The sequence below is a fragment of the Ascaphus truei genome, chromosome 3 (assembly GCF_040206685.1).
Source record: "Ascaphus truei isolate aAscTru1 chromosome 3, aAscTru1.hap1, whole genome shotgun sequence".
NCBI lineage: Eukaryota > Metazoa > Chordata > Amphibia > Anura > Ascaphidae > Ascaphus > Ascaphus truei.
The window spans coordinates 169,351,591-169,364,787 of record NC_134485.1 but is presented as its reverse complement, the minus strand read 5'-3'; positions in this window follow the sequence as shown (position 1 = coordinate 169,364,787).

Sequence of the window (13,197 nt, the reverse complement as noted above, 5' to 3'; positions counted from 1 at the left end):
TTGTTACACCTTACTTAATCGGGACCCCACCATTGCCTATCAGCCAGAGATCACCCAGATCCTTGCCTTAGGCCTTGATAATTCATGAATCACAGATACAGAGTTGGATTTTCTTACCATGACTAATCCCAGGTGCCCGGTTCTGTATCTATTACCTAAGGTGCATAAGAGTCTTCTTAATCCCTCCGGCATGCCCATAATTTCTGCTACAAACTCCATTAACCAGCCTTTAGCAGTTTTTATTGACCAATTTTTACAGTCGATAGTGATTAAGGCTCGTTCTTATATCAGGGACACATTACATTTCTTGGATAAGATCAGATTCCTGTCATTACATAATAAAAAACCTTTACTGGTTACCATGGATGTCACCAGTTTATATACAATTATCCCTCATGAGGAGGGTATTGAGATGGTAAAAAAAAAGTCTGGAGAAAGAACACACGACAAAGCGTCCTGTCGATTATATTTTATTGTTACTACATTTCATCCTACATAAAAATTATTTTAAATATGAAAACAACATTTACCTACAGACCACAGGTACTGCCATGGGCAGAAACATCACTCCGGCTTATATGTCACATTTTGAGAATCAGTACATTAGTAACACCACATACTACAATCAAATTATATTCTACTGTCGATATATCGATGACCTGTTGTTCATCTGGGATGGTAAGGATGAAGAACAGGTCAATTTCTTCACATACTTAGGGGGTCATGCACTAAGCAGCGGAAAATTGCATTCGCCAGGGGTTTGAAATCGCCATGTTTTTGGCGTGTTGCACTCGCAGTATGCAGGAAGGGCCGAATCCCTAGCGAATCACAGCGAGAGCAACATTGCCAAACATGGCGATTAGCCGGTGACGAGACAGTCTGCCTGGCGAGAAGCTGCCGATAAGCCGTCCCCTGCCGAGATGTGTCTGCATCAGAGAGAGATCCGCCACTCTCTCGGCGCAAACATCAGCAACATTAAAAAATCTTTTAAATACAATTTTATTCATAGTGTACATGTGCAGGGGGTCTCCGGAGCTGAACCGCATTGGTTTCAGGTCTGGGGACCCCCTGCTGCCCGAGATACAGGCCCCGTTATGAGGTGCCGGTGTCCCTCTGCATTTAAAAGTCCCGATCACGTGACCGCGGAATGTAAACAAAGCAGAGGGATACCAGCACACCATAAAGGGGCCTGTATCTCGGGAAGCAGGGGGTCTCCGGACCTAGAACCAAAGCGGTTCAGCTCCGGAGACCCTCTGCACATCTACACTGTGAATAAAACACCCATATCAATGAACAATAATTACTTATCTTTGCGGCTATCTGCTATGGTAATGAAGCATCATGAATGTATTTTTACATTGCTGAACCGCATTGATTTCTGCATGAGCTGAACCGCATGATTTTGCATGAGCTGAATCGCATTGATGTCTGCCTTAGAGACCCCCTGCTTCCCGAGTTACAGGCCCCAGTATGGGGCATCGGGTGCCAGTGTCGCCGCCATCTTTATAGCGTCCAAGACGCACCGTGCCCGCTATAAAGATGGCGGCGACACTGGCACCGATGCCCCAAACCGGGGCCTGTAATTTGGGAAGCAGGGGATCCCTGAGCCAGAAATCAATGCGGTTCAGCTCAGGAGACCCCCTGCTCCCGCACAATATTATTAAAATACATTAATGCTGCTTCATTACCAGAGAGGATAGCCGCTAAGGCAATGAAGGGGTTAAGGCATTATAGCATGTTTATTGGGGACAATTGCCCCCAATAAACATTGCAATAAACAACATACACCTCCTGTGCCCCCCAACAACCCCTATACCCCCAGTACATATATTACATTTTTGGGATGCACAGCAATGATACTATAGGCCGGCAGGGCCCTCGGGTGTTCCCCGCAAGCCTGAAGTACCGATTCTGTGCCCCCCAGAAAAAATTTAAAAAACACATAAATACTTTAAAATAAAAACACCCCCCACTAACACATACAGTATAGTAATGGGCAAAATTACTATTATCCACATATGGATAATAGTGAATTTGCCCATTTAAAATACATAAAGCACAATAAATACAATAAATACATATAGCACTCACCCTTGTCCGGCTGCCACGATGAAGGCCATCCTCATCTTCATCCCCGTCAATGCCCCCCTCGGATGCTGCAAAACATACACAAGAATAAAAAGAGCCAATGTAAAGTCCCCTAACCCCTTAATCACCTTAGCGGTCATTAACCGCTATAGTCATTAAGGCGTTAACCCACCCTCACCCACCACTCGGGAGGCCTATACACCCTCCCCCACTACACTCCCACCCATGAGGCCTAACCACCCTCACCCACTAGGAGGCCTACCCAACCTGGCTTGGGGACAAACCACCACCCCCCACCCCGTTAACTACAATAAACAGGACTATATTGAATAAAAAATACATAACCCACCCCCTGTGCCCCCCATAAATACATGATTTATTCTTTTACATACAGGGTTAATACCCCAGGCCCACGGGAGTCCCCGGTGGCCCTGGCCGGTGTCCGCAGGCCCCAGAGTGGCCCAGCAAAGGGTTTCACACAGGGTCTGGAGGCCTACGGGTGGTCCACAGCAGGCGCCGTGGTCCTCCAGGTGGACTCCACGGGTCACCGTCGGCCCCAAATGGGGTCTCCACTGGTAGGCCCGTGGCTGTCTGTAGGGCCCCGGGTCAGCCCACAGGTGTCTGAGGGTACTCGGGTGGTTCCCATGGGAGTCTGGGGGCCCTTGTGTGGTCCCTACGGGTCCGCGGTGCCCCCACAGATGTGAGGCCACGATTCTTCCCCACAGGTGTCCCCCGTGGACCCGGCAGCCTAGTACCCGTGTGACGTCCGAGGAGACCTCAGGTGGTCTCCAGAGGTCCCCGCAGACCTAAGGAACCAACCCTGTATGTAAAAAAAATAAACCTGTCCTATAAATTTAAATACATATATACCACCCCCCCCCCCCACACACACACACACACATACATACAGTACAGTAATGGGCAAAATTACTATTATCCAGATATGGATAATAGATTATTTGTCCATTATTAAACACATTAACTAGCATAATAAAATAAATACAGTTCTACTAACCTCATCAATATGAATTCTCTCCGCCTGCAAGTTCCCTCTGTCCTCCGTAGCCAAACAAATACATAGCAAATACATTCTGATGTCACTTAGCCCCCTAATCACCTGATCGGTTAATAACCGCAAAGATAATTAAAGGGTTAAGCCACATTGGCCCGATACCCACCCTTCAACCATTCGTTTGTACAGTGGCTTCATCATGTATGTATGTATGTATGTATGTATGTATGTATGTATGTATGTATGTATATATATACACATATATATACACACATACACATATATATATATACACAAGTGATCCTGTTTGCTTCCTGTTCCTTTACATCTGGGGATAGAGCACCTGTCTTCATATATACATCCGGTGCAGCTGCAAGGACTCAGATGCAGGAAGCCTCATCTCAAACTGAGGTATGACACGTGGGAAGTAATTTTGTGCCACAGGAGGAAATTGATTTTTCAGCATCAGAACAACACCAGTTTAACCGGATCGCACGCTGAGGAGGTATATTCCGTGCTTCAACAGATGTAACAGGTCTGTCACCAGCACACCCACATCACCATTGAGAAGGGACATTCTCTAGTGGGTGTTTACTATTCCTTACTGGGCTATCATGAGCCATATGGACTGTCATTCACATTCACCACTGTTGGCCTTTTTTCCCCATGATATATTGCTTCCTTGCTCCACATCCCCTTTCATATGTCACTTGCTAATTGCTGCTATCTGCTTGTACTAGACATATTATTGCTTTTTAATCACACCAGTTTACTACTAATCCTTTTGACTACTCTGGTCATTTAATAAAATTTACACATATTTATTTTCAACCATACGGAACTGGCGCTTCTTTTTCTCCTGTTTTCGGTTTACATTTGGTCAGGCTTGACCACACAGAAGCTACGCCTATTCCGTACAGACTGACCCTATGCTATAATCAATTGATGCTCACATTATTCACTTGCTACACTTATTTAATCCTTTTTTCACACTACACATATACAGAATTAATTTGCACATTTTAACACTACCATTCACTCACTAGCGCTACTAATTGTTTCTGTGTGTGTATATATATATATATATATATATGTGTGTGTGTGTGTACAGTGGCGGCCGCCTTTATCCTAATGTGGCCGGATCCGCGGCGCTCTGATAATCGCGGGCAGATGCGGTTTTTTTTTTGGCCCGAGTGAATTGCGTTATTTTAGCGCTCGGAATATTAGCATTTTATTATCGCTGTCTGCAATACTGCAATACCGTCTAAAAACTCAGGGGGGCGTTCTCGAGCTGTTGTCTTGGAATACAGTACTTTAGCAGTTCAACCTACGTCAGTAATTGTAAATTTGCATATTTATACATGCATTTGCAGTGCTGTCTCAATTCAAAATTGTTGAAACGCATAGGCGTCACATTTCGGCATATACAGTACAGCGCTCTCCCCTCGCTCGCCCCCGCACACACACAGGATAATTTACTGCACTGCAGTATTTCAAAATCTTATCTTATCTACAGTACAGTACACCTCTCCCACACCATTCCTTTGAATGTGTGTCTTTCTGGTTTCAATCACATTCCTGCTTGATAGCTGATGATTACTGCGCATGCGCCTGTAAATTCACCGCTGCTTGCTTGCGAAGTTCAAGAGTGAGTGACCAAAATTTTTTTTTTATTCTCCTCATTTTTTATTTATTCCACAAGCCTAGACCAACTTGATATTACGATATTCAATCTGTGCTGTACAGTAGCTTTTGACTGCGACCCTGTGCGTTTGACTGCACATGGTTGATTTGTGTGCTTTTTATGTACTGTATTTGGGGGTGTAGGGATCAAATTATTGTGATGACCTGCCTTTTGAAAATATGCAATTTCTTTGAACTGCAGTACAGCTAATCCTTCATGCAGCTGTACCCTGTACCCCCCTCCCCCACGCACACACACAAGGCTCTCTCAAGGATTTGAAACTCTTATCGACAGACACCTCTACAGAGTCATTCAGTTTCTGAAGCTTGTCATTGTGTTTTTAATCTGTCCCTAGCCGAGCATTACCTCTCTGCGCCTGCGTGTAATCCTCTTTGGGAGGGGAGCTAGCTGATTACTGCGCATGACTCACCCAACCCCCCAACCCTTTGAGGCTTTGTTTACGGTAACGCTTTGGAAAATCCCTTCTCGAATTTGATATGTAAATCTGATTTGCACAGCACTGTGAGAATTGAGAGTTAAAAAAAACATTAACTGATTCATGTTATTTTGTCATTCTTCTTTTTCTTTGGTGTAGGTGTGGGGGGGGGGGGGGAGAGATTGTTGTCAATGATTATGATTATCATGAATGTAAATAAATATTGATTTTATTTTATCAGGAACAAAAAAAACAAATATAAAAATAATCATGAATAATACATAATGCAGTCTTTATTAAGTTCTTCTGTTAGATGGATATTGAGGGCCGGTGGATAATCATGAATAATGCACATTGATAATAATATGAATTCATAATATATAATAATATATATGTAGTAATATAATTTTTTCCGTCTTTATCTTCTTCCTCATTCTGTGTACAGTACAATAGTTCATTGAGAGAGGAGAGGTTTTGTGTACATCATGACTGCAGTTTAGATACTGTACACTTAACTGTACAAAAAGTTCACAGACTGTACACGACACCCCCCTCTCCCCCAGTCCATCCTTTGTTTCTGAAAAGACAAGAAAACAAAAAATTAGTGCAGTTATGTGCATACTGTATTATGGCATTGTGTGCTGTGTAGTACTGTCAAACTAGTCTATACTGGAACTACTTTATACTCTGACTACTATTAAATACTTTGTAACCAGATGGCTGGTGCTGCTCTCTCTGGAAAGAAAAAAATTGAGCAGTTACTGTAGGTGCATACTGTATTATGGCATTGTGTACTGTATAGCTACTCCATATTGGACAACAGTATGCAGTTAGTACTGTCAAACTAGTCTATACTGGAACTACTGTATACTCTAACTACTAGGAAACAAAAAATCTGTGACATACTTACCTGTATCATACTGTACTTACAATACTACAGTACAGTACTATACCATACTACCTTCCTGATGCTTGCCCATTATGTGCGATCACAATGGGTAACACAGTCGCAATATGGTCAATATATTTATTGCATCGTTCCACGGTGAGTACATCGTTCCAGAAACTCCTTATGCCTTGCGCCAACTCATCCTTTTTGGAGGGTTTCACGACTTTTCGGATATGGTCCTTCAGCTGATGCCAGACCATTTCGATAGGATTGAAGTCTGGCGATCTGTCATTGGAGGGGGAAAAAAAGGACAATTAGTTAAAGAGATACAGTACACAGTAAAAACAGTGGGGAAAAATGAGACACAGTTACCGCACTTACTCCGCTGGCGTCTTCACCCAGTTGATACCACGCTCAAGGATATGCGCTGTTGACGCGGTGTGCTTCAGATCGTTGTCCTGGTAGAAATGGTGACCATCCGGGAACTCACGTGTGATGTATTCCACAATCTCAGGCACAATTTTGTCTTGGAAGAAAGCTTTATTCATGATTCCTATAACAAGAAAAGAAAAGTGCTCTAAAAACTGCACACTAGTTCAGTACAGTGCGTAAGTGTAACGTACGTGCTTGCCACAAACTGGTACCGGACCGCAGGGCTGAGGTGGGGATGTATAAACACCGACCTTAAGCCACGGAGTCAGGTCCGGAGTGCGGATTCCATAATCAGACATAGCCAGGTCAGAATTGGAGAAAGTAGGGTTAACGTTATCCAGGCAGGGGTCAAGGCAGGTGGCACAGGAGCGCTGGTCGAGGAAACAAGCCGAGGTCATCAACAGGAAATCTTGGGTGAAGGTACTTCAGCATAGGAGGCTAGAACCTCGAGAGAAGCCACTGCAGCGGAGATGCTTCAGCGAAGGTGCTGCAGGGCGTCAGGAAAAGGCCAGGAGTAAACTCCACTTGGAGGAAGCAGGAACCAGAGGTGCAGACACGCCACAGGAAACGCTGGGGAAACCAGGCACCCCACACATGCATCTTCACTGGGTGTTTTGGACGCGGCTTCATAGATATGCGACCTTTTTTGTGGAATGCAAATGTGACAAATCTTTCCAGCGAAACAGTAGACTCGTCAGTGAAGATGCAATCCTGGAAAGTTTCTCCACTGTCGATCCATGCCTGGGCCTGGACCAATCTCTTGATCTTGTTAACGTCCCTTATCATGGGGTATGCTCTGTAATGACAAGGAATAAATAATTTTATAGGTACAGTACAGTTTCTTAAACAACACTTTTACCTCCTGTACTGTCCAGTACTAACCTTACACGTCCATATTTCCATCCAATTCTGCGTCTCATCTTCTTTATGCTGGTCTCGGATACAGTGAGATTGTGATTTCGCTGCAGAGTGTATTTGACCCTTAATGCACTCTTCTCATCATTCTCCTCACTTATTTTGTCGACCAGAAAAGTTGTCTCCCTATAATGTACAGAAAAACAACAATCCGGTAAGTTACAGTGCAGTAGGCCACAAGCACAGCACATCATTTGCAGTAAAAAATAGTATACAATGAGATACTGTAGATCTACACAATATATTGTTCTATTAATATGCAGCAATATAAACAATATATATACTGTTGTTATATAAATATACCGAAATGACTATAAAATCAGATAGATCTACACAATATATTGTTCTATTAATATGCAGCAATATAAACAATATATATACTGTTGTTATATAAATATACCGAAATAACTCTAAAATGAGATAGATCTACACAATATATTGTTCTATTAATATGCAGCAATATAAACAATATATATACTGTTGTTATATAAATATACCGAAATAACTCTAAAATGAGATAGATCTACACAATATATTGTTCTATTAATATGCAGCAATATAAACAATGATAGATATACTGTATTATATAGTTATATAAATATACTTATGTGTTAGTTACCGTTGGTGTTCTCGTGCGTTGTTTGGTTTTTCCGTGTGCATGATAGCACACGGTGGTTGATGGCACAACGAGGCCAGAAGCAGCTAACCAGCTTTGGCTATCTGCAATTCGGTGTCCGCTCGTGTACATCTCCTTAATTCTCATGCTGAGATCCTTTGAAATATTTTTAATAGGCATTGCTGCGAGTAGAAAGAAATACAAACACAAGAATGTATATTCAATGTTTAGTCGATGTGTATTCAATGTGCAGTGAATCCACAAAATGGATGGTGTATTTATACGTTAATGACTCACATTTGAGTACGCCCACTTTCAACACCTGTACCTTGTCGCCATGCATAAAAGGTTACACACTTTGCATAGCCCACCGCTCGATGATCTTTATCTGAACTTGCCCTTGTCCAGAGACTGCATTGTGCCATCTGCTTCCATGGATCAACCCCGATTCTACGGACGCAGGAACCCACTCGCCTCTGCCGTGCCTGTCATGCAGAAAAAGCGAAAGGCGGCAGCTGTTTCCAAGCCAAGGCCAAAGCGACATGCTAAGGCTAATAAAGAAAACCTTCTGCTGACCCCAAAGGCTAAGGGTTTTAATAGACGTAAGCCTTATTATGTCAAGAAGAAATACGGTGATGTACACTCAACGCAAAACAAATGGCAGCCAACCCATCGAACCCGCAGACCACTTCCTCCAATACACTTCGACGACTCTGCTGCCGCTCTCCCGGAAATCTACAGCCCATCTTCTCCACTACTCGTCCACGACGCTGCCGCCACTCTCCCGGAAACCCACAGGCCATCTTCGCCACTGCTCTTCGACGACGTTGCCGCGGGTGCCCCTGAAATCCACGGGTCACTTTCTCCATTACGCTTAGATGACTCTGCCGCTTCTCACCCGGAAATCCACAGGTCACTTTCTCCATCCCTCTTCGACGACGTTGCCGCTTCTCCTCTCCCGGAAATCCACAGGTCACCTCCTCCACCCTTCTTCGGCGACGCTGCCGCTTCTCTCCATGGAACCCCCATCTCATCCTCCGTAGCACCCATCCACCCAGATGTCCACAGCACGCCATGCACAAGAACCAGCTCGTTAGACCGCATGCTGAATGTTTTAAGTGTGGATATACCCGGGAACTATATTGTGCTAGCAAAGATAGATCTGCTTCTGGAGACCATGCTAACTATGGATCAACGGATGCAGAAGATAGAGACTGACATAGCGGGGATACATCATTTGCTCGGTGTTCATGCCCTTTATCCCCGACGCCGGAGCAAGAGGGTGGCATGGATGTGATGAATGGGACCTTCGACCGCCTTCCATCACCAAGCGCACCCCCTCCACAAGAAGAATTTGTGTACATGTATGCTGTTGAGGAGGATAACATGACAACCCCGTCAAGACCACGCCAGGAGACAACACGGTGACCAAGACAGGAGGAAAGCTTCCTCCCAGACAACCTACCGTCGCCCGCCGCCTCAAGCACACACGCTCACAGAAGCACACCCACTCCCAGAACCCAACCTACATACGCTTGCATCGATACGGTGCCCGACATCATCCTGCGCGAGCTGCCCAATCCACTCAGGGAGAAGTATAGGGTGATGAGTGCCGGTGTACACCACGAGTATGGCCTGTTAATTTTTAAGCACCACGTTTCCTACTTGGTGTACTGCGAGTTGGCCTACAAAGTGAACTATGAAGGAAATCGCGAAAAAAAGGCGCTTCCTGAAAATTTAAGAAAGACTATTGTGGAGGAATTGCAGCGCTATTTTTCAATTACAGATCCTTTAATGAAAAGCGTTCGAGACGCCATTAATGGCATTTTGCGCCATACAAGGCATCGGCCCTGGAAGGACAATCTGGTGGTGTACGCATTTGCGTGACTGTTCAACTGTTGTTTATTTTTTGTAAATATTTTTGTAAATGTTTTGCCTTTCTGTACTTTAATAAAGGAGATGTTGCGTTTTTTAAATTTCATGAATAAAGAATTTTTTTTAATAACACCATACTGTTGTGCTGTGCTGTACATGTTTTGACTTTCTGTACTTTAATAAAGGAGATGTTGCGTGTTTTAACTTGTATTAATAAAGAAATGTTTTTACTTACTGTACACACAGGACCTGCACAATTCCAGTCCACGAGGGCCGCAAACAGGCACGGTTTTCAAAGGTTATCCTGAAAACTGGACCTGTTTGTGGCCCTCGTGAACTGGAATTGTGCAGGCCTGACTGACTGTTCTGTACACCATCCTACTGTAAATGTTTTGACTTTATGTACTTTAATAAAGGAGATGTTGCGTTTTTTAAATTTTATGATTGAAGAATTTTTTTTTAATAACACCATGTGACTGTAAACCACACTGACTCACTGACAATGTTTTGAATTTCTGTACATAATTGTTTTCACTAGCAGTATAAAAGAATTTTTTTAATAACACCATGTGACTGTAAACCACACTGACTGACTGACAATGTTTTGAATTTCTGTACATAATTGTTTTCACTAGCAGTAAACCATATACCTGTTGATGTTTTGAATTGCTGAACACTTAAAATGTTTTTACATTGTACAGTATTTGTAAATAAATGTTTTTGTACTTACTCCACCTATGAAAGAAAATGTTGATTTGTTTTAAATTGTTCCATTGTCTCCTTTAATACTGTAACAAAATGTACAGTACTGTCCAGGCATGCTGTATTGTATACTGTAGGCATGCTCAGCACTGTACATCACAAGAGTATTAAAACAATACATGCTGTAAGGGTATATAATACACATATGTACTGGAATACATGTAGAATAAATGCATACTTTTTATTTTCTCGGGTTTATTATACAGTATATATAAAAAAGTATTGTATACATCAGCATACTGTTTCAGGTATTCTATCCTAATCAATAACAAAGGCCACTAAACTGTAGACTCCGGTACGTGGTTTTTTTAATCCGATTCAGCAATGTGCAGGCATTGTTACACAAAGCGATATTATCCATCGAAATTCCTCCATTTGCCGTTTTCCACATGAGATGACAAAGTTTTCTTTTCGGAGGAAAAACAAAAGTAAAAGTTTTACTGTAATCGTCAGTCCCCTAAAGAAGTTCCCACAGTCAGTCCCACCAATAATTTTCTCAGGGGGCGTCTCCTGTTCACATGCGCATGCGCGTACCGCCGATGTAATGACACGCATATGCATTTCATGAAGGTTCCAATGCGCATACGCCTAGCTTTTCACCAATTGTGCAGTATCTACTGTTGAAGCCGCTCAGCCAATGATATTGCTTACAGGAGAATCGCTTGACTTTTGAATCGCACTGATATTGATATTTTCAAAATAAAAAAACAGAATAAAATACTCACCATAGAATTTCCCAATCAGCTGGCGCCAGGCCACTGCCAGTCCAGTATTCTTGATCATACACGTCGTTGACGGGTGACAGCGGGACTACTACACTTGTAGTCAGCTGATGAGGCTGGAAATCGCTTAGGTACATGCAAGCTTGCTCAAAACTGTATGCGAAATCCGGCTCAGGCTGCAGGTATCCATGCGGGGACAGACAGCAAGGGTTGTCACGGACGGTCGGACCGTTATTGGAAGCCGGTGCTGGTGCTGGCGCATTGCTTGCCAGCGACTGATGTTTCTTACTTGGTTTTAACACGACCTTTCGCCTTTTGCCATCTGCATGATCATAGATACGGGAAAAACACGGTGATACACACCAATACCCTCAAATAAAATCGGGATCAATACGAAAAAACATGGATCGCTACATAACTTTTCCTTATTGCACGCTTCCACACGAGGATCTGGCGAAAATTTGTAAAAGTCATAGTTTTCGATAAAATACTGATAAATTTGAACAACTGTTGCCATCTTATCATCTGTTGCATTGATCGCGACCATATTAAATAAGCGTACGTTCTGTCTGGTTTTTGGAACACGGGCTGCAGTTGTACATTCATGGCGGGACTCTGGACAATAACAAGAACAGAAACTGGTGCTTGTCTTTCTTTAACATGAAACGCCTAAATTGATACATTATTGTAACCTCTTCCTTCAGTTCCAAGGCCAATTTACAATAGACCACTGTGGTATTAAACGAAACACCTGCAAGTCGATACATTACTGAAGCGCATTACAATTCATGAATATCTGCCATCTGGCGGACACGCGAAGAATTGCAACCAATTAAATCCGAACCATTATCAATAAACACATCAACCACGCATCGACCGCGGCTGTGAATTCAACATGAATGGGGTATAAATGCGGTCAGAATGGGGCATGAACGCGGTGAAGTGTGCGGCATTCGGAAAAAAATCCCGAAAAAATGCGGGGATGTTGGAGAATAAAAGGGGCCGCCGCTGTATGTGTGTGTATCTGGGTCAGCCTCTCTCTCCCCCCTCCCTCTGTCAGCTCTGGGTCAGCCTATCTCTCTCCCCCACCCCGCCCTCTGTCCTCTGCCCTCTGCCCCCTGCCAGGGGTGGGAGGAGCAAGGGAAGCGCTTCCCCTCCGTCCCACGCTCCTTTGGAACCCGCGCGGGCAGGTAAATAGGAGCGGTGAAGCAGGCTGACAGCTCTGACTTCCGTCCCCATGGATGCAGCCGGGGAGTGCGCGTGCGCACGCGCAAGCAAAGTTGGCTGCTGGATCCAGCGCATCACCATCCAGCCACGTTTCCCATCGGGGAGTTGATGTGGCCGTGCGGATGTCAATTTCCCCTGCAGGCCCCCCGATGTCCCCCGCAGGCCCCCACATGCACTCCATTTCCCCCACAGGCCCATCAATGTCGCCCGATGTCCCCCGCAGGCACCCACATGCACTCCATTTCCCCCGCAGGCCCCCCAATGACGCCCGATGTCCCCCGCAGGCCCCCACATGCATTCCATTTCCCCCGCAGGCCCCCCAATGTCACCCGATGTTCCCCGCAGGCCCCCACATACCCCCGATTTCCCCCGCAGGCCCCCCAATGTCTCCCGATGCCCCCCGCAGGCCTCCATGTCGCCCCCAGGCTCCAGATACCCACATACCTCTGGTGAGTGGGACTCCTGGCTCCATTTCTTGTAGTGTGTGTGTGTGTGTATGGGGGTGTGTGAGTGAGAGGGTGCGTGTGAGTGAGAAGGTG